Source organism: Ursus maritimus, unplaced genomic scaffold (genome assembly GCF_017311325.1).
Source record: "Ursus maritimus isolate PB19 unplaced genomic scaffold, ASM1731132v1 scaffold_22, whole genome shotgun sequence".
Lineage (NCBI taxonomy): Eukaryota > Metazoa > Chordata > Mammalia > Carnivora > Ursidae > Ursus > Ursus maritimus.
This window is the reverse complement of record NW_024424675.1, coordinates 24,633,565-24,660,298: the sequence shown is the minus strand read 5'-3', so window position 1 is coordinate 24,660,298 and position 26,734 is coordinate 24,633,565. Positions and strand designations below refer to the sequence as shown.

The 26,734-nt window shown below is 36.4% G+C and overlaps 1 protein-coding gene across 6 annotated transcripts in view; it reads left to right on the top strand.

The window, feature by feature from the left end:
• The window catches only part of NCOA6 (nuclear receptor coactivator 6), a 97,523-nt gene that overhangs the window by 10,549 nt on the left and 60,240 nt on the right, over window positions 1-26,734 (top strand). For 5 of the 6 annotated variants that reach the window (XM_040638209.1, XM_040638211.1, XM_040638210.1 and 2 more), the window contains exon 2: window positions 26,089-26,191. The gene's annotated coding sequence lies outside the window, so the exon portion shown is untranslated. Of the gene's footprint in view, window positions 1-5,666; window positions 5,744-26,088; window positions 26,192-26,734 lie in introns of all 6 variants that reach the window. The other variant, XM_040638208.1, reaches the window with a different exon arrangement.

Genomic DNA, 26,734 nt, shown 5'->3' with positions numbered 1-26,734 from the left:
TAACTTTTATAGCTGACTTACTCAAAGTGGAATCAAATTTAAGGACCATGCATTGCATTTGCATGTTATTATTTATGTAGTTGTAGTCTTTTTAAAATCTGGAACAGTTCCCATTCCTTGTCTGCTTCCTCACCTTTTTAATTTTTTTCATGGCATTGATTTGTTGAGACCAGAACAGTTTTAATGTCCTACATTCTGGATTTATCTGATTATTTTCTTTGTGATATTTATTCCTTTTTTCCTCATAGTTCTCTAAACTGGAAGGTTTAAAGACCTGATTAAATTCTAGCTGAACATTTTGGCCTAAATACTTAAATATTCCTCACATTGCATCATATCACAAGGTACACAAATGTCTAGTTGTCCCACTATTGATGATAACTTTGATCACAGGTTTAAGGTTGTGACTTCCAGATCTCTCTACTGTGAAGTTGCATTTTCTTCTTCTGTGACTAGCAAATATATTTTTTTACTTTTATTTATAGATGATTATTTTTTAATCTTCTTTGAGCTAGTTTTTCATATCATTTGACTATTTGTTCAGTGTAGATTTGGTATTTTCCTTTTAATTTTGCACTGTGTGTTTAAAAATTTTATTCAGTGTAGCAAAGTGAGTTGTTACAATAGATAAATTTCAAGTTTCAAAATATAGCTGAAATCCAATATAATTTAACCAAAAAAAGGATACAGATTGCAAATATATAATAGGGGACATTTCTTTGACAAGATTTTGTGATGAGATGTGTTTCCTTTTTTTAAAAAACATTCTACACAGACAAACCTAAAAAACATAAAGCTCTTGTATCAAAAATTTCTTTCATTTTTCTTTTTGAAATGGAGGTAAATCTCAAATTCATAAAAGTTGGCTTTACATTTGTTTTACATACCTACCCAAAAAGCACCCAGAATGTATTTTTATTTCTTGTTCTTTGAGTGTTTCATTTGGTTGATTTTATATACCCATTTTTTATCAGTTTTAAATAATTCCTTTTTCTGTCATTATTATAAATTTTTTTCTTATTCTGTTTCTTTTCTGTTATGAATTAAATAGGATTTTCCTTCCAAACCACAAAAGCAAGATAAGCATATTGAAACTATTTGAGCATCATCTGAAGTACATGAAGAAAAAGCCAGCCCTCTCCTCCTCTCCAGTTCCTGTCCTCCAACCTACCCAAGTATAATAATCTAGTGTGATTCTTTCATATTTTTCTCTATAGTCTTAGAAATAAATTACATACTGATTCATTTTCTCTCTTATAAGACTATCATGATGCCATGCACATATTCTACAAATTCTGGTTTTTTTACTTTATAGAATATACATTTCATTCTATGTCATTAAACAGATATCTAATTTATTTTTTTTCTAGCTGCATAATGTTTCATTTATGTAGGTTTCTGAAGGGGCATCAGGTTGTTTCTGATTTTATTTTCCCCATCACAAACAGTGGATATCCTTGTGCATATATCTTTAAGAAATGGAATTTTTACTATGTAGGATAAATCCCCAAATGTGGGGTAAAAGGTAAGCTTACAATGTCAGTATTATGAACTTCAAGGTTATTTTCCATAAAGGTTGTTGCAGTTCTTATTCCCACTTGCACTGGATAAGTTATCTTCTTAGTTTTTGCCAGTCAGCTGAGTGAGAAGAGTTTTCTTATTTTTATTTTCATTTCTCTGACCATTAATAAGTTGTATACCTTCATTAGACATTTGTAGTCCCTATTCTGCAGATTGCCTTCACCAGTTCTTTACTTTTTTTTCTCTTGGGTTGTTAATTTTTTACTCTTTAATCAACTTGCAGATGCTTTTGTGTATTTAGGATATTAAGCCCTTTTTTGTCACATGGTACAAATATATTACCCTGGTCTATCATTTGGCTTTTGACTTTGTGGTTTCTTTTGACTTACAGACTATTTTGATTTTTACCTGATCACGTCTGTCGGTCTTTATTACTTCTGGGTTCATGCCTTCCTTGCTCATCATCATCCCACTAATGAATTTTTATTTTATTTCTATATTTTTGTTTTATTGTCACTAATTTTTTACCTTAATTTTGTTTTTCTCTTTTTTGCAACTTGGGCAGAGATTTATTTCTTTGTGCTTTTTTTTTTTTTTTTTTTTTTTTTTTTTAGTATAAATAACCTGTTTATCTTGCCATTAAATTTCCTCTTCTGATCAAAATATTCTCTTTTTCATTGTTTGGCAATAACCACAGTATAGATTTTCTAGTTTTTAAGTAATCTCTTTTGAACTTTGAAGAAATACTTTTTAAGTTGTTCCAAGTCATTTTGAATCCTCTGTCTCTGTTTGAAAATATTAGCAATAGTGTATTCACCTAATACAGTTCTATCTACAGGTTTGCTAAGTGGATTTATCTGGGTCATCACTAATGATGGAAGGGTAGCTACAGGATTTAAAAGCTGATCTTAGGACTTCAGTGTTTGATTTAAAAAGTGACAATTTTAAGAGTATAAAGCAAAAGAGAGAGAGAGAGAGAAAAGTCTGACAACACTGTCATTATGAATATAAGACAATGGAGAAGAAACACTGGTAAACTCTTAGAATGATGGCCTAAGGACTTCTGTAACTTAGAGCCCAGATCTCATGATTTAATTCCATTGGAAATTTAATAGAGAAAAAAGCCATTGTTCTTTTTTTTAAAAAGATTTTATTTATTTATTTGACAGAGAGAGAGCACAAGCAGGGGGAGCGGGAGAGAAAGAAGCAGGCTCCCTGCTGGCAGGGAGCCCGAAGCGGGGCTGGATCCCAGGATCCTGGTCATGACCTGAGCTGAAGGCAGTTGCTTAACCGACTGAGCCACCCAGGTGCCCCGCCATTGTTCTTTAAAGTTGTCCTCCATCTTATGGCAAGACAACATTCATTATTATTATTATTTATTATACCATACTTTTCTACTACTTTTAAAATGAAGTCTTTTGTAAAGAAGTGTCACATATAAAATGAAAGACTTTCCTACTACTAAGAAGCTTCAAGTTATTCACTCAGGCCTTAATTTTTCTATTAGGATATTAGAGCAGATGGTTGCCAAGGGCTCTCTAGTTCTTACTCTGCTAAGTTTCTCAGTTTATTTTTAGGGAATTTTTTAGTAGTTCCTATATTGTAGGATTTGATCAACTTTTCAATGTTACTTGTATATTTCAAGCATGGATTAAAAGACTGGTACTCATTTATTTATTTTTCTTTACTGTAACTTTGTTAGGATTAAAAGAACACGGTGTTGTTCATAATTAGAACATGGCGTGTGAAGTAGTTTTTTTCTAAATTTTACTTTATCCACTTTCATGGCATCTAACAATATGGGGAAAATCTCTTTGGGCCTCTGACTTTGTTGGTTTATATTGTGCTTACTTAAATTAACTATATTTGTGTTAGGATGAGTAGTTCTAGGAATCTCAAATTTCATAGTTCACAAATTTACCTTTTGTTTCTTATACTAAAATGTCAGAATTGAAATTTAAAAATTAATGTTAATATTCCCTAATCCCTTAAATTGTTTATCATTCCTACCAGGAGCAAACCAGTTGTTGTTACAGTATTGAAATGCCAGTCTCTCTGACAGGCATTTTTATGGATCGTTTAAGGATACTAAGTTTCTATGATTTGATTGGCAGTTTGCATAAATTTTCCTTTGGGAGCCCTGGATTTAGGAACAGGAAGCATGTAATAGTTTTATAAGAGATTCACGAGGTGTAGGGAGGATGGGATTGGATCTTTAGTTGTGCCATGGCAAATCATTTTGACAGTTCACATTTAACTGTTTATTCACTTTTTAAATACCTTATAAATTATTCTGAAACTTTTAAGGCTATGTGGTTAACAGGCCAACTTATTTTAAGTACTGTAAGTGTAATACGTAGATTTAGGCATTCGTATAAAAGTTATTTAAATTTCTCATTCTACAGAATTTTTGTTTCTTATATAGTAATTACAGGAACAGGAAGGTACCTACCCTGCCTGGTACATAATAAGCAGTTGGTAAAGGATAGTTGAACAAATGCATCCACTGAAAGTATTCAAGTTCTGGATTAGAAATTATGAGGGACTTCTCTGCACATAATTTCTATTTAAACAATAACTCATGGGGATGCCTGGCTGGCTCAGTCGGTGGAGCATGTGACTCTTGATCTCAGGGTTGTGAGTTCGAGCCCCACACATTGGGTATAGAGATTACTTAAAAGTAAAATCTTTTGAAAAAATAATAACTTATGGTCTGTAAGTTTGAAGTGATTTCACTTGATCTTAGCCAAAAGGGCGAGAAATGATTGAAATGATTTCAAAATATAAAGTTAAAAACTCATGTAGAAGAGTCTCTTGGTAACGTATTAAGGATATTGTTACTAGCCATCTTTTTTTTTTTTTAAGATTTTATTTTTAAGTAATCTCTGTACCCACCATGGGGCTGGAACTGAAAACTCTGAGATCAAGAATCACATGCTCTACTGAGCCAGCCAGGCACCCCTATCACTAGCCATCTTTGAGAAGGAAAGGTTTTACACCCAGACAACAAATATGGAAGATTTATATTTGGCACAAGCTGAAGATATGCCTGTGTTTATGAGGCAGAATCCAGAAGAATTTGAGGATTCTTATTCTACAAAGCTGTTTATTTCAAGTATAGTTGACATACAATGTGACATTAGTTTCAGGTGTACACTATAGTGATTTGACAACTCTAAACATTGTGCTATGTTCACCACAAGTGTAGCTGCCATCTGTCACCCTAGAACTCTATTACAGAATCATCGACTATATTCCTTATGCTGTACCTTTCATCCCATGGCTTATTCATTCTGGAACTGGAGGCCTGTACCTACCTCCCACTCCCCTTCGCCTATTTTGCCCGTCCCCCTACCCCCATTACAAATCTGTTTAAAACATTTGAATAGAGATACTCATTGGTTAAAGTGAAAGCAGATAGAATAATAATTAAATTAGGCTTTATATAACTTCCTTATGCGGATGGTGCAGCAGCTGCGATAATGCACAGTTGTGAACCCAGGACATCTGTATTTTCTATTTGCTTGCTTATTTGGTTCTTGTATTGTCATTTGTGATGAGAATTTTTTCAGAGTATAAGTAGGAGAGTAAATGTTAAACTAAAAAGTATATTATTATCAGCAGGTTTACAGTTTTACAACAGAAAGAGTAGGAAAGTGACAAGAAAGACTTAGTCTGTAGCTAACTACATACATGATCTAGGGCAAATCATGTAACCTCTGTGGGACTGTTTCTGCTATGTACTTCATTAGAATCCTTCAGGGGTTCTGCCCAAAACAGATTTATCTGTTTTTTAATATTAGTTAACTAAAGTATAACACATACAATGCAAAGTGCACAAATCATAAGGATAATGAATTATAAAATGAACACACTTGTATAACCACTATTGATGTATTTTGAAAAAGCTTTCTTGATGATTATGAAAGCTTTCCTTTTTAAAAACCACTGGATTTGAGACTATAGGTAATCTCATGTCTTTTAACAACCCGTTTTTAGGGTGAAATTAGCAGAAACAGTGGTAGAAAGAAGGAATTTGGCCAGTCACAAAAATTTACTTTGAATAGGTTTATTGGGCTTGTATTTTTAGTCTTTTCTTCTGATGTTTCTCTTCTTCCTCTTTGCCCTTTTCCCTTTCTGTCTAGGTCCTGGATGGAATGGAGAGGGGTCCTACTGAACATCTTTTATCTTTTCTGAGAGTGGTCAGAGAGTTCTTAAACAGGTCTGTTGTTTATATAGAATACAAATGCAGTCTTGTTTTATTAAAAAAAAATTGATTTCAATTGATAAAAAAAGGATTGAATTAGATAGAAATAGAGTTTACTTTTTTAAAAAGAAGGCATTTTGATCTCAGTGTCCATGGGGCATTTTAGTTTGGTAGGCTGCATTTTTGGCATGTAAATGGGACCCAGAGCAACTGAATTAAATGAGATCTCCTTATTAGAAAAGCAGTTTCTTAATAGAAAAGCACGTGAGCCTTGTCCTTTTCAGTTATGTTGAATATATGTAATATGGCAGAATTCTTTCTATTTCATGAAAGGTACCAAGAAAAGATTAAGAAGAGAATATCTTAGTTGTCTATGATTATGGAGGGGAATGGAGGCATGAATAAATCCAAGAAGGAAAATATTTGGCCCTCTTTCTCATGTTTTCAGAATTTATAACATTGGGGAAAAAAAGGTACCTTGCAGTCTCTGATTCAGAGAAAGACAGGTATATAGAGTTTTGGCTTTGTTTTTTGTTTTTTTTTTCTCCCCCATTCATCTATTTCTCACTCTGTGACCAAGAATGAATTTTATCATCATTTAGTCAGATAAAAACCCTAGCTTAGTGATTTCCCAAACTTGTCTTGACGTTGGACTCACCTGTAGAACTTGGCAAATTATTGATGCCTTTGTCTCCCTTCCTTCCCTACTCTTCACTCCATTGTGATTTAATTGGCCTGGAAGTATAACGTGGGTTTTGGAATTTTTAAAAGATCCCCAGGTGATTCTAAAGTGCAGACAAGTTTGGGAACCACAGCTCTAGCTAAAGCAGATCTGGCCACTGTTACAACTTGTGACTTTTTTTTCCATAAATAAGGGGATAAATATTTTGGTTTAAGAATCCCGTGCTTTAGAAACAAGTCAATCAGAGAAAGACAATTACAATATGATCTTACTGATAGGCGGAATTTAAGAAACAAGGCAGAGGATCATAGGGGAAGAGAGGGAAAAATGAAACAAGATGAAACCAGAGAGGGAGATAAACCATAAGAGACTCTTTAATCTTAGGAAACAAACTGAGAGTTGCTGGAGGGGAGAGGGGTGGGGAATGGGGTGGCTGGGTGATGGACATTGGGGAGGGTATATGTTGTGATAAGCGCTGGGTGTTGTGTAAGACTAGTGAATCACAGACCTGTACCCCTGAAACAAATAATACATTATATGTTAATTAATTTTTTTAAAAAAGGATCCCGTGCTTTAAACCTAAGTTCTTACTAGAATGTAAGCCCCATAAAAGCAGGTACTATATCTGTATTTTCTTCACCATTGTATCTTTAGCATTTATAACAATATCTGGTGTATACTGCATGCCTAAATATTTGTTGAATGGGTGAATGAACCTGTCAGTCTCCAGTGAGGTGAGAGTATGCTTTTAGTGAATATGCCAGTGGTCTGAGAGAGTGGGGTGGTTGTGGAGAGCCCAGCCTCTAGAATCAGACTGCTTGGACTTGAATAAATGGCTCTGTCATTTACTAGCAGTAGGGTGACAAGCAAGTTACTTCTCTGTGCCTAAGTTCCCTTATTTGAAGAAAAGGGGGTAATAGAATCTATTTCATGGGATTGTTGGCATACTAATTGAGTTAATAATGCAAAGTGCTTAGAAAAGTGCCTGATATATAATAGTGTTCTGTAAGTTATAGCTGCTGTAAAATTCAAAACACTCTGGATTCTCTGCCGTTTGGGTACTTTATCTGTGGAATACTGTTCAAGGGCCAAGTTAGAATAATGGAAACCATTGTATTAGATGTAGTTAAGGCTTGACAAAGGTGGTTTTTTGTTTGTTTGGTCAACTTAATGAGGTATAATTTACATACAAATTATCCATTTTATTCTTATTTATTTATTTTTTACCTGCATCCATTTTTAAAAATTTTTTAAAGATTTTACTTATCTATTTGACAGAGAGCACAAGCAGGGGGAGCAGCAGTTAGAGGGAGAGGGAGAAGCAGACTCCCTGCTGAGCAGAGAACCCAATAGGGGGCTCTATCCCAGGACCCTGGGATCATGACCTGAGCCAAAGGCAGCCGCTTAACCGACTGAGCCACCCAGACGCCCCCCTGCATCCACTTTAAAGTAAAACATGTTTTGATGAGTTTTGACAGATTTATTTATTAGTTTATACTATTTGTTATGAAACAACCACTACAACCCAGATACAGAAAATTTCCATCTCCCTAAACTTTCCTTACACTCTTTTGTAGTCTGCCCATCCCAGCACCCCCACCAATATATTGCTTTGCATTTTCTAGAGTTCTAGAAATTCATACGTTATGTTCTCTTTTGTATCTAGCATCTTTCCCTCAGTTTATTTTTTATATTTATCCATGTTGTTGCATGTATCAGTAGTTCATTCTTTTTTAATACTGGGTAGTATCTTGTTTTATGGATATAACATGTTTGTTTATCCATTTACCTGTGATGGACATTTGGGTTGGTTCCAGTTTTGATGATCGTGAATAAAGCTACTATAAGCATTTTTACACAAGTCTTTGTGTAGACATATTTTCATTTCATTTATTGTTGGGTAAATCCCTAGCAATAGAATTGCTGGGTTGTATCGTATATCTGACTTTTTAAGAAACTGCCAAAGAGTTTTAAAGGAGTTGAATATTCAGCAGGATATCCAGGGAGAGTCCATTAGTTATTTATTGTTACGTAATTTGTTATGTTAGCAGCTTAAAACAACACATATTTATGGTGACACAGTTTCCACGGGTCAGGAATGTAGGTATAGCTTAGGTGAGTCCTCTGTGTTGGGGTCTCTCAGAGGCAACAGTCAAGCTGTCAGCCAGGGCTGGAGTCTCATCTCAGTGCTTGACTGAAGAGGAAACTGCTTCTGAGCTCATTTGGTTATTGGTAGAATTCACTTCCTCGAAGGTTGTTGAATTAAGGGCCTTGGTTTCTAACTGGCTATTAGCTGGATGCTGCTCTCATTCCTTGCCATGTGGCTTCTCCGATGTGGCACACCGAGAAGGCAATAATTAGAGTCTTCTAGGAAAATAGAAGTCACCATCTTTTATAACCTAATCATGGAAGTGACATCCCGTCATCAATATCTGTTGGTTACAAGCAAGTCACTAGACTAGCCCACACTCATGGGGAGGAGATTACACAAGGAAGTGAATACCAGAAGACTGGAATAATTGGTGGCCATCTTAGAAATACTGCTCCCAAAGAAGGCATGGCTTAGTGCCAGGCTAGGTCTAGATAGGACTGGGGGGAAAAGTATGTAAAATTTTCTTTACCTTCCCTATATCAAACTGTATCTCTTTCTTCCTTCTGTCTTTCACATCAGCCTCTCCTCACTTCAGGAACAGAGACATTAAGGTCACACTCACAGTGAGATTTTTATCTTGGGTATTTTTGTTGCTGTTGAGAGATTCAATTAAGACCTCTTCCTGAATTGTTTAGTGTTTATATATTATTTTTAAAAACATTTTAGTATGGAAATTGAGACAGATACAAAAGTAGAATACTATCATGAACCTCCATGTACCTTTTACCCACGTTCAACAATTTGTTTTTTTACCAGTCTTTTATGTATAATTCACATACAACAAAATGCACTCATCTTAAGTGTATGGTTTGTATTTTGTCAAATGTATATATCCTACCAGTCAAGTTATAGAGCATTTTCATTCCAAAGTTATCTTGTACCCCTGTTTAATTAATTTCCACCCCAGTCCCAGGCAATTACCCATCTGGTTTCTATTGCTGTTCATTTTGCCTGTTCTAAAATGCCATAGAAATGTTTTGATTCTTTTGATAATCATGAAGTTTTTGAGAGTGATCCACGTTGCATATATCAGTAGTTCAGAGTTTTTCCAACCTTGGTACCATGGACATTTTGGGCTGGATAATTTGTTTTTTCAGACTGCCATGAGCATTGTAGGATATTAGCAGCATCCATGACCTCTGTCCACTAGATGCCAGTAGCACTCCCCTCCCCTCCTTTGATTGTAACAATCAAAAATGTCTCCACATTGCCACCTGTCCCCTAGGGGATGAAAATCCCCTCCTTTTACTGGTAGATAACCCTTACAGTAGTTGATCCTTTTTATTGTTGGGCAGTATGCCACTGTATGGCTATCCACAAGTTATCCATTACTAATTGATGGATATTTGGGCTGTGTCCAGTTTACTTTCAGTTTCAGACTAATATAGATGAAGTTGCCATTAACTTTCATAGGAAATCTTTGTATAGACATGTTTTTTTGGGATGAATATCTAGGAGTGAGATTGCCGGGTCCTATGATAAGTAAATGCTTAAGTTCATAAGAAACTGCCAAATTATTTGTACATTTTTACATTCCCACCTGTACGAGAATTCCAGTTGCTATAGATCCTTGTCAGCATTTGATATTATCATTCTTTTAATTTAAGCCATAATTGTAGGTGTGTTATTTCTTTGTAGCTTTAATTGGCATTTTCGTAATGACTACTGATGTTGAACATCTTTTTATATGCTTGTTGTAAAGTGTTCAAATCTTATGCCCATTTTTCATTGCATTTTTTATCTTACTATTGAGTTTCCTTTGTCTTTACCCTTACGTGTGCATAAACATACACAATTAAGGGACGCCTGGGTAGCTCAGGCAGTTAAGCGTCTGCCTTCGGCTCAGGTCATGATCCCAGGGTCTTAGGTTGGAGTACCTCATCAGGCTCCTTGCTCAGTGGGGAACCCGCTTCTCCCTCTGCCTGCCACTCCCCCTGCTTGTGCACCCTCTCTCTCTCTCTCTCTCTCGGACAAATAAATAAAATTAAAAAAAAAAAATAAACATACACAATTAACAAAATTGAAGTAATACAATTTTATGTACTTTCATATTTAAAACATGAACATTTCTCATGGTATTAAATATTTTTTTAAAGATTTAAGCAGGCTCCTCACTGAGCAAGGAGCCCGATGTGGGACTTAATCCCAGGACCCTGGAATCATAACCTGAGCTGAAGGCAGATGCTTAACTGACTGAGCCACCCAGACGTCCCTCATGATGTTAAATATTTCTGAGAAGATGAGTCTTAATGGAGAAGCAATACCTGAGAGAGGGTCTTCACCAGAATCCCAGTATGCTGGCACAATTTTCTTGAACTTGTCAGCCTTCAGAGAACTGTGAGAAATAAATTTCTGTTGTTTATAAGCCACCCAGTGTGTGGTACTTAGGTACAGCAGCTCAAACAGACTAGGACAATTGTGAAATGAGAATTTAATAATTTTTTTCCTAAATATTTGACCAATTTGTCTCAAACTACAAAACAAAATTATCCTCCCCCACAAAGAAATGTGACACAAAATTCATTAATGAACAGTCAGAACTAAATAAAAGGAAAAGTCACCAACAGCAGCCCATAAAGTGGAAGACAATATTTGCAAATCATACTTCTGATAAGGGATTTATATATAAATTATATCAAAAACTCAGTGTAACAAGAGATAAAGAAGGAAAGAAGGACACAACATAATCATAAAGGGAATGATCCAACAAGATTACATCAATGGATAGATCATCCAAGCAGAAAATCAACAAGGAAACAGTGGCTTTGAATGACACATTGGACCAGATGGATCAAACAGATATATTCGAAATATTTCATCCTAAAACAGCCGAATACATATTCTTTTCAAGTGGAACAATAAGGAACGTTCTCCAAAATAGATCACATGGTAGGCCACAAAACAACTTTCAACAAATTAAAAAAGGTTGAAGTCATACAGTGCATCTTTTCTGACCACAATGCTATGAAACTAGAAATCAGTCATAAGAAAAAAATCTAGAAAGAACACAAATACATGGAGGTTAAATAACATGATACTAAACAATGAATGGGTCCACCAAGATCAAAGAGTAAATTAAAAAATACATAGATAGAAATGAAAATGAAAATGCAAGAGTCCAAAATCTTTGGGCTGCAGCAAAAGCTGTTCTAAGAGGGAAGTTTATAAAATATAGGCCAGTTGCAAGAAGCAAGAAAAATCTGAAATAAGCAACCTAACCTTATTTCTGAAGCAGCTAGAAAAAGAAGAACAAATAAAACTTCAGACCAGAGAAAGAAGGAAATAATAAAGAATAGAACAGAAATAGTTGAAATAGAAACTGAAAAAACAAACAGATTAATAAACCAGGAGCTGCCTCTTTGAAAAGATCGACAAAATTGATAAAGCTTTAGCCAGACTCATCAAAAAAAAAAAGAGAGAACTCAAAATCAGAGATGAAAGTGGAGAAAGAACAACTGACACCACAGAAATACAAAGGATTATAAGAGAATATTATGAAAAATTATATGCCAACAGATTGGACATCCTAAAAGAAATGGATAAAGTCCTAGAAACATATAACTCCCCAAAACTGAATCAGGAAGAAATAGAAATTTGAGCAGAGCGATTACCAGCAATGAAATTAAATCAGTAATCAGAAAACTCCCAACAAGCAAAAGTCTAGGACCCAGTGGCTTCACAGGTGAATTCTACTAAACATTTAAAGAGGAATTAATACCTGTTCTTCTCAAACTATTTGAAAACATTTAAGAGGAAGGAAACTATCCAAATTCATTCTATAAGGCCAGCATTACCCTCACCCTAAAACCAGATAAAGACACTACAAAACTATAGTCCAATATCTCCGATGAACATAAATATAAAATCCTCCACAGAATATTAGCAGGGGTGCCTGGATGGCTTAGTCAGAAGAGCGTGTGACTCTTAATCTCAGGGTTGCAAGTTCAAGCCCCACTTCGGGTGTAGAGATTACTTAAAAAATATTAGCAAAATAATTAAACCAAATCCAACAATATATGTAAAAAAATCATTCACCATGATTAAGTGGGATTTATTCCTGCGATGCAAGAATGGTTCAATATTCGCAAATCAATCGATGTAATACATCACATCAACAAGGAAGGGTAATGATATGATCATTTCAATAGATGCAGAAAAAGCATTTGACAAAGTACAACGTCCATTCTTGATAAAAACCCCCAACAAAGTGGGATTAGAGGGACTATACCTCAACATTATAAAGGCCGTATATGAAAAACCTAACTAACTTCATACTCAGTGGTAAAACTGAGAGCTTTTCCCCTAAGATCAGGAACAAGCCAAGGATGTCTACTCTTACTGCTTTTATTCAACATAGTACTGGAAGTCCTAGCCACAGCAGTCAGACAAGAAAAAGAAATAAAAGGCATCCAAATTGGTAAGGAAGAAGTAAAACTTTCACTATTTGCTGATGTCATGATACTATATATAGAAAATCCTGGGGCACCTGGCTGCTCAGTCTGTAAAGCCTGGGACTCATGCCCCATCCTGGGCATGGAGCCTACTTAAAAACAAACAAAAACAACCCTAAGGACTCCACCAAAAAACTGCTGGAACTGATAAGTGAGTTCAGTAAGGTTGCAGGATACCAAATTAATATACAAAAATCCATTGCATTTTTATACACAAATAATGAAGTAGCAGAAAGAGAAATTAAGAAAACAATCCCATTTAGGGGCGCCTGGGTGGCACAGCGGTTGGGCGTCTGCCTTCAGCTCAGGGCGTGATCCCGGCGTTACGGGATCGAGCCCCACATCAGGCTCCTCCACTATGAGCCTGCTTCTTCCTCTCCCACTCCCCCTGCTTGTGTTCCCTCTCTCGCTGGCTGTCTCTATCTCTGTCGAATAAATAAACAAAAAATCTTTAAAAAAAAAAAAAACAATCCCATTTAAAGTTGAACCAAAAAGAATAAAATACCTAGGAATAAACTTAACCAAGGAGGTGAAAGACCTGTATTATGAAAACTAGAAAACACTGATGAAAGAAATTGAAGATGACACAAACAAATGGAAAGATAATCCATGCTCATGGATTGGGAGAACTAATGTTAAAATGTCCATACTACCCAAAGCAATCTACAGATTGAATGCATCCCGAGCAAAACACCAAAATTTTTCACAGAACTAGAACAAATAATCCTAAAATTTGTATGGAACTACAAAAGACCCTGAATAGCCAGAGCAGTCTTGAAAAAGAAGAACAAAACTTGAGGTATCACAATCCAGATTTCAAGATACACTATGAACCTGTAGTAATCAAAACAGTGTGGTACTGGCACAAAAGTAGACACATAAAGTAATAGAACAGAGAGCCCGGAAGTAAACCCACAATTATAGGTCAATTAATCTATGACAAAGGAGGCAAGAATATGCAATGAGAAAAAGTCTCTTTGGCAAATGGTGGAAAGACTGGATAGCCATATGCAAAAGAATGAAACTGGACCACTTTCTTTCACTATACACAAAAATAAACTCAAAATGGATTAAAGACCTAAATGTGAGACCTAAAAGCATAAAAATCCTAGAAGAGAGTGTAGGCAGTAATTTCTCTGACATCAACTGTGGCAATGTTTTTCTAGATAATGTCTCCTGAGGCAACGGAAACAAAAGCAAAAATAAACTGTTAGGACTACATCAGAATAAAAAGCTTCTGCACAGCAAAGGAAACAATCAACAAAACAGAAAGACAGCCACTAAATGGGAGAAGATATTGCAAATAACATGACTGATAAGAGGTTAGTATCCAAAATATATAAAGAATTTACACAACTCAACACAAAAAAACCCAAATAATCCAATTTAAAAAAGGGCAGAAGACATGAACAGACATTTCGGCAAAGAAGACATCCAGATGGCCAACAGACACATGAAAAGATGCTTAGCATCACTCATCATCACGGAGATGCAAATCAAAACCACAGGGAGGTATCACCTCTCACCAATCAGAATGGCTAAAATAAAAAACACAAGAAACAACAAGTAGCAGCGAGGATGTGGAGAAAAAGGAACCCTCATGCACTGTTGGTGGAAATGCAAACTGGTGCAGCCATCTCAAAAAATTTAAAAATAGAATTAGCATATGACCCACTAATTCCACTACTGGGTATTTACCAAAGAATGTGAAAGCACTAATTCTAAAAGATATGTGCATCCCTATGTTTATTGTAGCATTATTTACAATAGCCAGATTATGGAAGCAGCCCCAAGTATCCGTCAATAGATGAATGGGTAGGGGCGTCTGGGTTGCACAGTCAGTTAAAGCCTCTGACTCTTGGTTTCGGCTCAGGTCATGATCTCAGGGTTGTGAAATCGAGCCCCGAGTCGGGCTCTGTGCTCGGCTTAGAGTTTGCTTAAGAATCTCTCTCCCTCTCCCTGTTGCCCCTCCCCCTGGTGCTTGCTCTCTCTCTCTCTCTTTCTCTCTCTCAAATCTTTTAAAAAAATAGACGAATGGATAAAGATGTGATATAATACACAACAGAGTATTACTCAGCCATAAAAAATGAAATCTTGCCATTTGCAGCAATATGGATGGATCTAGAGGGTATAGTGCTAAGTGAAATAAGTCAGAGAAAAACAAATACCATATGATTTCACTCATATGTGAAATTTAAGAAACAAAAATGAACAAAGGAAAAAGACAAACAGACTCTTAAATGTAGAGAACAAACTGGTAGTTACAGGAGTGGGGGTTGGGGGACGTATGGATGAAATAAGTGAAGGGAATTAAGAAAACACTTATTTTGGGGGTGCCTGGGTGGCTCAGTCGTTAAGCGTCTGCCTTCGGCTCAGGGCGTGATCCCAGGGTCCTAGGATCAAGCCCTGCATCGGGCTCCCTGCTCTGCTGGAGCCTGCTTCTTCCTCTCCCACTTGCCCTGCTTGTGTTCCCTCTCTCGCTGGCTGTCTCTCTGTCAAATGAATAAAATCTTAAAAAAAAAAAAATACACTTATTTTGATGAGCACTGAGTAATGTATAGAATTATTGAATCACTGTATTGTACACCTGAATCTAATATAACATTGTATGTTAATTATCCTGGAATAAAAACAAAAGAATGATAAAATGTTAAAGATAAGATAGAAAAAAATATATATCAAGAGCTCGTGTAACTCAATAATAGACTCAAATATCCCAATTTTAAAAATTGACAAAGAATTTGAATAGATATTTCTCCCAAACAAATTGTGCCAGTGTCAAATAAACATGAAAATATGCTCAACACCATTTGACACCAGGGAAATCAAAATCACAATGAGATACCACTTCGTACCCACCAGGATGGCTATAATCAGAAAGGTAGTAACAAGGGTTGGTGAGAATGCAGATAAATTGGGACCCTTGTAACACTTCTGGTGGGAATGTAAAATGGTGTAACTGCTTTGTAAAAACAGTTTGGCAGTTCCTCAAAAGGTTAAGCATAGAACATATGACCCAGCAGTTTTACTCCTAGGTATATATATACCCAAGAGAGATGAAAACATCCACACAAAAACTTGTATACAGGGGCACCTGGGTGGCTCAGTCAGTGTGTCTGCCTTTGGCTCAGGTCATGATCCCAGAGTTCTGTGATCAATTCCTGTATTTGGCTCCTTGCTGGCAGGGAGCCTGCTTCTCCCTCTGCCTGCTGCTCTCCCTGCTTTTTTTTTTTTTTTTTTAAGATTTTATTTATTTATTTGACAGAGAGACAGCCAGCGAGAGAGGGAACACAGCAGGGAGTGGGAGAGGAAGAAGCAGGCTCCCAGCGGAGGAGCCCGATGTGGGACTCGATCCTGATCCCCGAATACCGGGATCACGCCCTGAGCCGAAGGCAGACCCTTAACAACTGCGCTACCCAGGCGCCCCTGCTCTCCCTGCTTTTGCTCGCCCGCGCTCTCTCTCTGTTAAATAAATAAAATCTTTGCCACTTAGTTAAGTCAAAAACAAAAACAAATGAAAAAAACAAAGCAGAAATGTAAGGTCAGCCTGATTTCTGGTTCTCTGTGTATGACTTTTTTTCTTTGTCGGTTATTTGTGGGGCATTTTCTTTATCCTTGAAATCTAAAAGTTTGACCAGAAAAAATCTAGTTGTCACTATCTTTTCAGTAATTTTGTCTGTTGTTGTTTTTTTAATTCAATTAGCCAACATATAGTAGTACATCGTTAGTTTCTGATGTAGTGTTCAGTGGTTGATCATCAGTTGCCTGGTATTTTGTGAGCGCTTTTGAGCTAGAGATGCAGAACATTCTTTGACTCAGGAAAGTATTCATTTCCCCTTTTAAAAACCTTTGATTATTGGGGCACCTGACTGGCTCAGTGGGTAGAGCATGCAACTCTTGATCTCAGGGTTGTTAAGTTCAGGCGTAGAGCCTACTTAAAACAGATAAACAAAAACAAAAAAATTTTGATTATGGTTTCTGTTCATTTGTTTCAGGAATAACAATTAGTTGAAATTTATTTCCCTCTTCTCTCCTTATCTGTCTTCTCTCATAGTTTCTATTACTTTGTCCTTTCCATCTCTATTATGCAAATTTCTCAAATTTGTAATCCCCATACATCTAATTAAATATTCTGCTCTTTACAACTTCTAGTAAAGATTTGAAATGAGTTGGCATATTAACTTTTTAAAGTATTTTTCCTTTGCTTTTTCCCCTCTCTTATTTCCACTTTCGCATCTCAACGACTTCTTTTCATTTCTGTCTATGGACTTTGATCTCTCATTTCAATGTTTTATCAGATTTGTTGAGAATAATGTAGTTGATGTGGAAAATTTAACTTGTTCCTCCTTCCATATTCACTTTCTGAATTACGAATGCAGAATTTCTCTTATGTTGTGGAATGTCACCTCCCCGCAGTTATTCTTCCTTGAAAAAGGAGAGGAGTATATAGGTCTAGCACCTACCCAATAAACAGGATAGGTAGGTACCTCACTGGCTACTTGTTGGTACTAGAAATGGTCCTTTCAGATACTAAACTAAAGGACTAATTGGTGCCCATAGTTTTGGAATACTTTTTGTGTCTAGCAGTCATTTTTGTGCCTCCTACTTGATTTGAGGGGACAGGGGCAAGGGGGGACAGGGGAATCAATTTCTGTGGCCTGGGTAATTTGACTTTGGAAAAGAGAATTTGTTTTTGATAATTTGAAGCCTAAGCTACAAATACCTGTGGTTCCTGAATGTAATGCTCCTAGGGCCTTTGCTTGCTCAAGTCTTCCTGCATCTGTCTTCAAATACCAAGATGTGTGTACTATTTTGTGTATTATAGAACCTGAAGTAGGGAGGGGAGGCCATGGGCATGTAATAGTGCTGACTCTTCTAAGTGGGTCTGTCAGGTAGGGTGGTACATATCACCTCTGCCATTGCTGGCTCTGGAGAGAGCTGTTTTATTTTTTAAAGAGATTTATTTATTTGAGGGTGAGAGAGAATGAACACAGGGGGCGGGGAGGGGTAGAGGAAGAGAGGGAGAGAATCCCAAATAGACTCTGTGCTGAGCCACAGAGCAGACTCGGGGCTCAATCTCATGACCCTGAGATCAGGACCTGAGCTGAAACCAAGAGTCAGATGCTCAGCTAACTGAGCCACCCAGGTGCCTCTGGAGAAAGCTGTTTTAAATCAGGTAGTTGGAGGAGGTGGAGCCACATGTGGGGGTTAGAAATCTGTTACCTTCCTGCCTAGCTCTTTTGTTGTATTTCAAGCCCCATTCCTGCCTTGGGCAGGAAAGTAATCTTTGGGTCCAACAGTTCTTTAAGCTTTGCAGTCCTAATTTCCAGTGTTGTTAATAACTTTGACTGTCATTGTTTCCTTAAGTGTAGCAATGAAAATACCAATGAAAAATTAAGGCGGAGGCAATGATAGAGATGAACCAGGTACTGTTAGGTAGCCTCCATTTTAACTTCCAGCTTGGCTTAACTTCTTGAAAGGAGGAAGTTGAGAGAATAGTGTGGAAAACAGTGACTTGTGGAAGAAGAAAGAGTTAGAGATCTTGTACCAAATGATTTCCAGTTCCTCAGGGAAGTATGATTAACATTGAAGTCAAATAGCCAAGGATTAAAATAATAATAGTTTCCCTAGATCTGGAAAATGTTATGCCATCATTTTCTAAACGACAGCATGGAAGCTAAGAAGGGTTAAGGGACTCCAAGGTCATAGAAAGGACATAGAAAAGGAACTTCAAGGACATGGAGAAAAACCAAGATGGAATACAGGCTGGTATAGTTCACTTCTAGATTCTATTTAGTCATGTTTTATTTGATTTTCTCACAAATAATTTGGCCTGTATTAAAAACAAATTTAAAGAAACAATCAAATTTTATAATAAGCAAAAGAAGAAAAAGCTTTCGTTTCTCCTTCATCACTCTCTTGGAGCAAATTTTTTTTTTTTTTTTAAGATTTTATTTATTTATTCGACAGAGAGAGAGACAGCCAGCGAGAGAGGGTACACAAGCAGGGGAACTGGGAGAGGAAGAAGCAGGCTCATAGCGGAGGAGCCTGATGTGGGGCTCGATCCCATAACGCCGGGATCACGCCCTGAGCCGAAGGCACACGCTTAACCGCTGTGCCACCCAGGGGCCCCTCTTGGAGCAAATTCTTAAGCCACATTCCCCACCTGACTCAGTTTCCTCATACAAATAATGTATGAAAAATGTAGTTCTAAACTTTGGCCTCATATTAGAATCATCTGGCTACTGTTTAAATGTCCAAAGCTCAGGCCACAGTGCAGACCTAGTATGACTCAAGCATTATTTTTTCAGGTTTCCCAAATAATTATAATGTGTAGCCAAAGTTGAGAGCTGAAGTTCTTTCAAGGCATATACTCATTTGATCTCAGATATTCTGACTTCAGTCATTTTAGAGTAGTTGGGGCGGTTCTAATTAGTTGAGTATTGGCCTGAAATAAACTAGATCACTTGGTTCTGATATTTCTGCCAGTTGTGCACTGTCTGTGAGTAGGGTAGAGCCACCCTTTAAGAAGAGAGTTTGGTATGTGGTGGAACCTGAGGTTGAAGGACCAGACCTTGTGGGGCTGGATCCCAGGACATGAGATCATGACCTGAGCCGAAGTCATTTGCTTAAGCGACTGAGCCACCCAGGCACCCCACCTCCCAGGATTTATTTATGCCCACCCCCCTAGGTTCTTAATATGAAAAATTTCAAACATACAGAAAAGTTGAAAGAATAATACAGTGATGATAGTTTGCTATATTTGCATCATGTCTGTCTAGCTACCTATATTTGCTGAATACTTTGAAAATTAATTTCTACACAATCACAAATAACATTACCACACCCAAGAGCATTTTTTAAAAGATTTATTTATTTATCTGAGAGAGAGGGGAGAGGGAGAGAGAACACAGCAGGCGAAGGGGCAGAAGGTGAGAGAGAAGCAGACTCCCTGCTGAGTGCAGAGCCTGAGGTGGGGCTTGATCCCAGCCAGGACCCTGAGATCATGACCTGAGTGGACATGAGATGCTTAACCAGCTGAGCCACACAGGCGCCCCCATTGTGTGTTGTTTTTTTTCTTTTAAGGTTTATTTATTTATTAGAGAGCCACACACACACGTGCGCATGTGGGATGGGGGGAGCAGAGGGAGAGAATCTCAAGCAGACTCCTGGCCAAGTAGGGAGCCCGACAAGGGGAGACTGACAGGGCAAGCCCGACAGGGAGTTCAGTCTTATGACCCTGACATCATGACCTGAGCCAAAACCAAGAGTTGGAGGCTCAGCCCAGCTGAGCCACCCAGGCGCCCCACACCCAAGAATGTTCTTAAAAATGCCCTAATATCTTCTGTTACTTCACATTTGGTTTTTCCCACTGTCTAAAAACATTTTATGGCTGTTTTCTTCAAAGTGGGTCTAAGTAATACTCATGCATTGCATTTGGTGGTTATATTTCTGAAGTCTTTTAATTGAGAACTGTATCTTCCCCCCCTATCTCTTCCCTTAAGATTTTGGGTTTTGAAGAGACCAAATCAGTTTTGTTGTAGGAAGTCCCACATTCTAGATCTGATTATTTCTTCACGTAATGGAATACTTCTTGTAATTGTTTTCATTGCTCTTTCTCCTGAATTTCCTATAAAGGAAAAGTTAGGTTTAAAGATGTGTTTAGACCTAGGTTAGGCATTTTGGGTAATAATACATTGTAGATGATGACTGGTACTTCAGGTTACATCACATCAGGAGGCATGAATAAAAGGTCTCACTTTAATTAATGAGTTTGATCACCAGGTTAAGCTGGTAACTAACATATCTTTCCATTGTAAAGATACTTGTTTTCCCTTGCAGTTAGGAAGTAATCTGTGGAATAATCCTTTAGCACCATGGGAATTTCGTTTCCCAACAGTTTTCACCAGATGATTTTTAGCACCCCTTGATCATCTTTGCCTGAGTCACTTATTTCATTGGAGGTTGCACAATGGTGATTTTAAAAATTCTTTCCTTCTGCATTTATTAAATAGCATTCTAATGTAAAGGAGAGCTTTCCCTCTCTACCAAGGATGAACCCTTCTTTTTTTTTTTTAACAATATTTTTTTATTATGTTATGTTAGTCACCATACAGTACATTCCTAGTTTTTGATGTAAAGTTCCGTGATTCATTACTTGTGTACAACACCCAGTGCACCATGCAATACGTGCCTTCCTTAAAAGAAGTAAATTGCTTGCTTCATTCTGTTTCTTTATCAGTCTTCAGAGTAAGGAGTTGATGTCATAGTTACCCCTAATGGTGACTTTCTTTCTTTCTTTTTTTTTTTTTAAGATTTTATTTATTTGACAGAGATAGAGACAGCCAGCGAGAGAGGGAACACAGCAGGGGAGTGGGAGAGAAAGAAGCAGGCTCATAGCGGAGGAGCCCGATGTGGGGCTCGATCCCATAACGCCGGGATCACGCCCTGAGCCGAAGGCAGATGCTTAACCGCTGTGCCACCCAGGCGCCCCTAATGGTGACTTTCTGAGCAATTTTTTTTTTTTTTTACTCTCTGAGCTATTACTGTGTGTTTATGGATTCTTATTTATTCATGATATTATAATGAATTTTAGTCAATATTCTTTTCAATACTTAAATTGTCTCAAATTTGCTGGTAGAAACCCCTTAAAACTGGCTCCTAGGTCTTTATGACATGCTCCCCATTGGTCTGAGTGCTTCCTTAGCCTTCTGGTACAACATAATTTTAAAAAATTTACCTTGAAGATGATAATTTTTTTTGTATTTTGTTTTTTTGTATTTCTTTCTAGCTTTTTTTTTTTTAAAGATGTTACTCATTTGTCAGAGAGAGAGAGAGAACAAGCAGAGGGAGGGGTAGAGGGAGAAGCAGGCTCCCTGCTGAGGAAGGAGTCCGTTGCAGGACTCAGTCCCAGGATCCTGGGATCATGACCTGAGCCGAAGGCAGGCGCTTAACCCACTGAGCCACCCAGGTGTCCCTAGAATATTTTGTTTTAATATTAACATATAAAAAATATTTTTCTCCTCTTTTCTTGTCAGAAGTAGCATACTATATTCAATGTTTTACTCCTTGTTTTTTCTTCTCTCAATAATGTATCTTGGAGATCATTCCATATCAGTGCATAGAGAACATCTTTATTCTTGCTGCATTTCCTTTTTATTAAATGTACTGTAATTTAATCAGATGGACATTTGGGTAATTTCCTATCTTGCTAATGCAAACAATGCTTTAGTGAATAACCTTGTATATACGTCATCTGGTGTGGGAACAGGTGTCCCTGTAGGATCGGATCACTAACCAGAAGTGAGATTGTTGGGTTAATGGTCTATATAATTATAATTTTGATAGATAATACCTAATTGCTGATGTTAGACTACTACTAGCAATGAATGAGAGTGTCTGTTTTCCCATAACCTTGCCAAGAGAGTGCATTATTAAATTTTTGGATTTTTGCTTATCTGATGAGTGAAAAAAATTTTTTTCTTCTTATGTGTGAGGTTGAATATTTTTACATATGTTTAAAGTTCATTTGTATTTCCTTTTCTGTGAATTTTATGATCATATTCTGTGTCCATTTTGGACACAATACTTTGTCCAAATTACTGTTCTCTTTATTTTATGTATCTATGCACACACATATATATATATACACAAACCTATGTTTTTTTCTATAGTATGTTTATATATGGGATATTTGCTCTTTCATCAGTGACATGATTGCCATTATTTTTTCTTACTTTGTCATTTTATTGTTTGTTGGGGTTTTGTTTCGCTTTACTTATGATGTTTTTTGCTTTGCAGAATTCTTTGATTTCTATGTATTCAAATTTATCCTTTTTTTTTAATAGTTTTGGATTTTGAGTCATAGTTAGAAAATCCTTACCAACTCCAAGGTTATAAAGATTTCTTCTGTATTTTCTTGTAATACTTGTATGGTTTCATTTGTTATATTGAAGTTTTGGGTTCACTTGGAATTCTCTTGATATGAGGTATAGCTCTAACTTTATTTTTTCCCTAGATGGCTACCTTACTCCCATTTAGTGAAAAATCAAATTTTTTCTACCTTTATGAGATACTAAAATTCCATATCCATTTTGATCAATTTGGGGAATTTTAGTCTTCTGTTGGTCTCCCATTCGTTTATATGCCAGTACTACACAGTTTTAATTATTGAGGCATTATGTTTTGATATCTGGTAGGACTTTATCCCTTTCACTACTCTTATTTTTCTTTTTTTTTTTTTACTCTTCTTGTTTCCATATGAACTTTAAAGTCAGCTTGTCCATTTTAAAAAATAAACTAGCATTTTTTATTGGGATTATTAAATTCTAAATTAGGGAGAATTACCTAAGAATTTGGTGCATCATTCCATTTGTTCAAGTCTTTTTTGTATTTGTGTTCTTCATTAGTGTTTTAAAAATTTCATCTAGTGGTTCTGCATTTTTTTAGTTTATTCCTAAATATTTTATCTTTTTGTTGCTGTTATAAATTAGATTTTTCCCACCTACTAGTGATTGATTGCATATGTGATAAAAACTATTGTTTTCTGTGTATTTTGTACCATTCTACTTTACTGAATTTTCTTATTTTTCTTGGTTGATTTTCTAAGATGTTAAAGAATACGAATACAAATATCATCTGCTAATAGTGACAGTTTTACACTCTTCTTCCCAATTTTTTACTATTACTAATCTTGTTTCATTTCACTGACTTTATACCTTTTGGCACAGTGTTTAATAATACATAATGGATATCTGTCTTCTTCCCAACTTTCCCCCGTTAAGCAAGCTGCTGACTTTAGGGCTAAAAATATATATTTTGTCATGTTAAGGAAGTGTTTATATATTCCTATCTTATTTTTTTTAAAGATTTATTTGTTTATTTTAGAGAGGCAGTGAGAGAGCATGCACGTGAGCTGGGGGAAGGGGCAGAGGGAGAGAGAGAAAGAATCCTCTAGCAGACTCTATTCAGCGTGGAGCCAGACACAGGGCTCAGTCCCAGGACCCTGAGATCATGACCCAAGCTGAAAGCAAGAGTTGGCCGCCCAACGAACTGAGCCACCCAGGTGCCCCTATTTGATTTTTTTTAAATCAAGAAGTGTTGAATTTTGTCAAATGACTTTTGATATCTGTGGAGATGATCATATGCCTTTTTCCCTTAGTTTCCTAGTAGTGATCCTTTCTTGCATTCCTAGACCAAATTCCACTTCATTATGATTCATTATTTTTCTTCTAATGTACTGTTGTATTCAATTTAAGGTTTGATTTAGAATCTTACATTAACATAAGAGAGATTGATCTATAACGTTCTGCCTGCAGTTTGTATCAGCTTTTTATTTTTTTAAAGATTTTATTTATTTGAGAGAGAGAGAGAGGGTGCATGAGCAGGGAGGAGAGGAAGAAGCAGGCTTCCTGTGATCAGCGAGCCTGACGTGGGGCTCAATCCCAGGACCCCTGGATCACAACCTGAGCCAAAGGCAGACACTTAACCAACGTAGCAACCCAGGCACCCCTGTATCAGCTTTTGATACTCATGTTATATTTGCTTCTTAAAAGGATTTAGGAAGTTTTTTCTTTTCGTATGCTCTGGAGTAGTTTCAGATCACTAGACTTATCTGCTCTTTAAAGGGTTAATGTTTCCATTAAATCTGTGTGTGGTGCTTTTGGGGGGCATTATCCTATTTACATAGATAGATATGAGCAAAAGCTTGAAGAAAATAGTCTCTGTGGCTACTTCCTTATTTTTTATTTTATATATTTGGACTTTCTCCCTTTTTACTTACTAGATTATCTAGCGGTTTAACTATTTTATTGATTTTCCCCCAGTGTACCAATTTTTTAATTTATTTATTCAGCTGTTTTTCTATTTTCTGATTAATTTCTCCTTTTATCTGTGTTAATGCCTTCATTTTGATTTCTTTCAGTTCACCTTATTGGTTTTTCCCTTTTTGAGTCAGATGTAGAGTCAGATTTCTTTCTTTCTTTTCTTTTTCCCCCTGATGTAGATATTTATGGTTGTGAATTTTCTTTATTGGTTCAACTATATTTAGGTTCTAATATGTAACATTTTCCTTATTTTGGCATTTTCTAGAAATTTTGCAATTGATTTCATTTTTAACCGAAGTCCAAGGTTTTTGTTGTTGTTTTAAGATTTGATAGGGCCTTTGTTTCATGATTTTAAGTATATAATTTCATTAAGTGCATTGTCATCAGAGTATTATCCCACTGTTACTTTTTGGATTTATCTAGGTTTTCTTTTATTCTAGTATAGTTAACATACAGTGTTATATTTGTTTCAGGTGTATAGTGTAGTGGTTCAGCAATTCCATATATTACTCAGTGCTCATCAAGATAAGTGTATACTTAATCCCCTTCACTACAGAGATTTTCTTTATGGCCTTTCTTAAGGTCAGTTTTTGTTAATGATCCATGGAGACTTAAAAAGATGGCTTTTTCTTAAAGTAAAATATAATTAAGGCATAGTTTTTTTCTCTAATAATTATTAATACCTAGTATATATATCCATCTAAAATTTTGAAATTATAAAATCAGTATTTGGCTATAATGTAAAACCATAACAGCCAAACAGAAGATGTCGTAGACATCTATTATCTTATTAAGTGAGAATTTTTCTGAAGCATGACAAAATTAGATACTTTCCATGTAAAATTTCTATGTGTACCATAAAGAATACTTAGAAAAACTGAAAATTTAATGAAAAATAAAATATATAGCTATAATATATAAAATAGGAAAAAAACTTAAATTTATACTTTATGCAGTTTAAAATGAATTTTAAAATTATGTTAGAACAAGTGGGTCTTATATTTAGTGTGTGTACAAAATATTTTGGTTTTGTCTCTAAGTATCTGCAAAACAGTGTGGCATGATGCTATCAATTAATTTTAATTTGACAGATATAAAAATGGAGGTAAAGTAAGGAGGGCTCTGAGGCTTAGGGTCCCAGTTTCATAATTCTTAAGTGAAGCTGGTATATGTTCCTGAGTTTTGCCTCTGTAATTTCTAATTTCTATATAATACTGAAACTTTATTTTCTCTCTCTCATTCTTTTTTAGAATTTTTATTTGGCTGCTGCCTTGAGATACCAGCCCTAAAAATGCCAGCTTGTTTGGACTTAGAAGATGACCTGGATAAATGATAAAAATTAAAGACATTTTGGTGAGTGAAATCTTACATGAAAGAGTGGTTAAGGCTCAACTTAATTCCACACAAGAGAATGACTCTACTAAAGTTACACAGCAAACAAAAAACTCTGTTTCCTCCATCATCTGGCATTTTGTCAAAGGAAAAAATGGTCCTTCAACCGGTTAATGGGAGGCATCGGCATGTTTAATGAAGCCCAAAATTCACTAAGTTTGAGTGCCTTCTGTTCCTCTGGGGTTGAGACCTTGATCTCTTTTTCTTTCTCTTAGAGAGCCCACAGACTTCTCAAGAGGCACATCATAACATTTTTTTTAAGATTTATTTATTTATTTGAGAGAGAGAGTGAGCACGAGTGGACAGAGCAGAGAGAGAGGGAGAGAGAATCTCAAGCAGACTCTGCACTGAGCAAGGAGCCCATTGCAGGGCTCAATCTCATGACCCTGAGATTGTGACCTGAGACAGAATCAAGAGTCAGACACTCAACTGAGGGAGCCACCCAGGCATCCTGGCACATCATAACATTTAAATGCATTTTAAATACCTGGTCTCCTCCAGCAC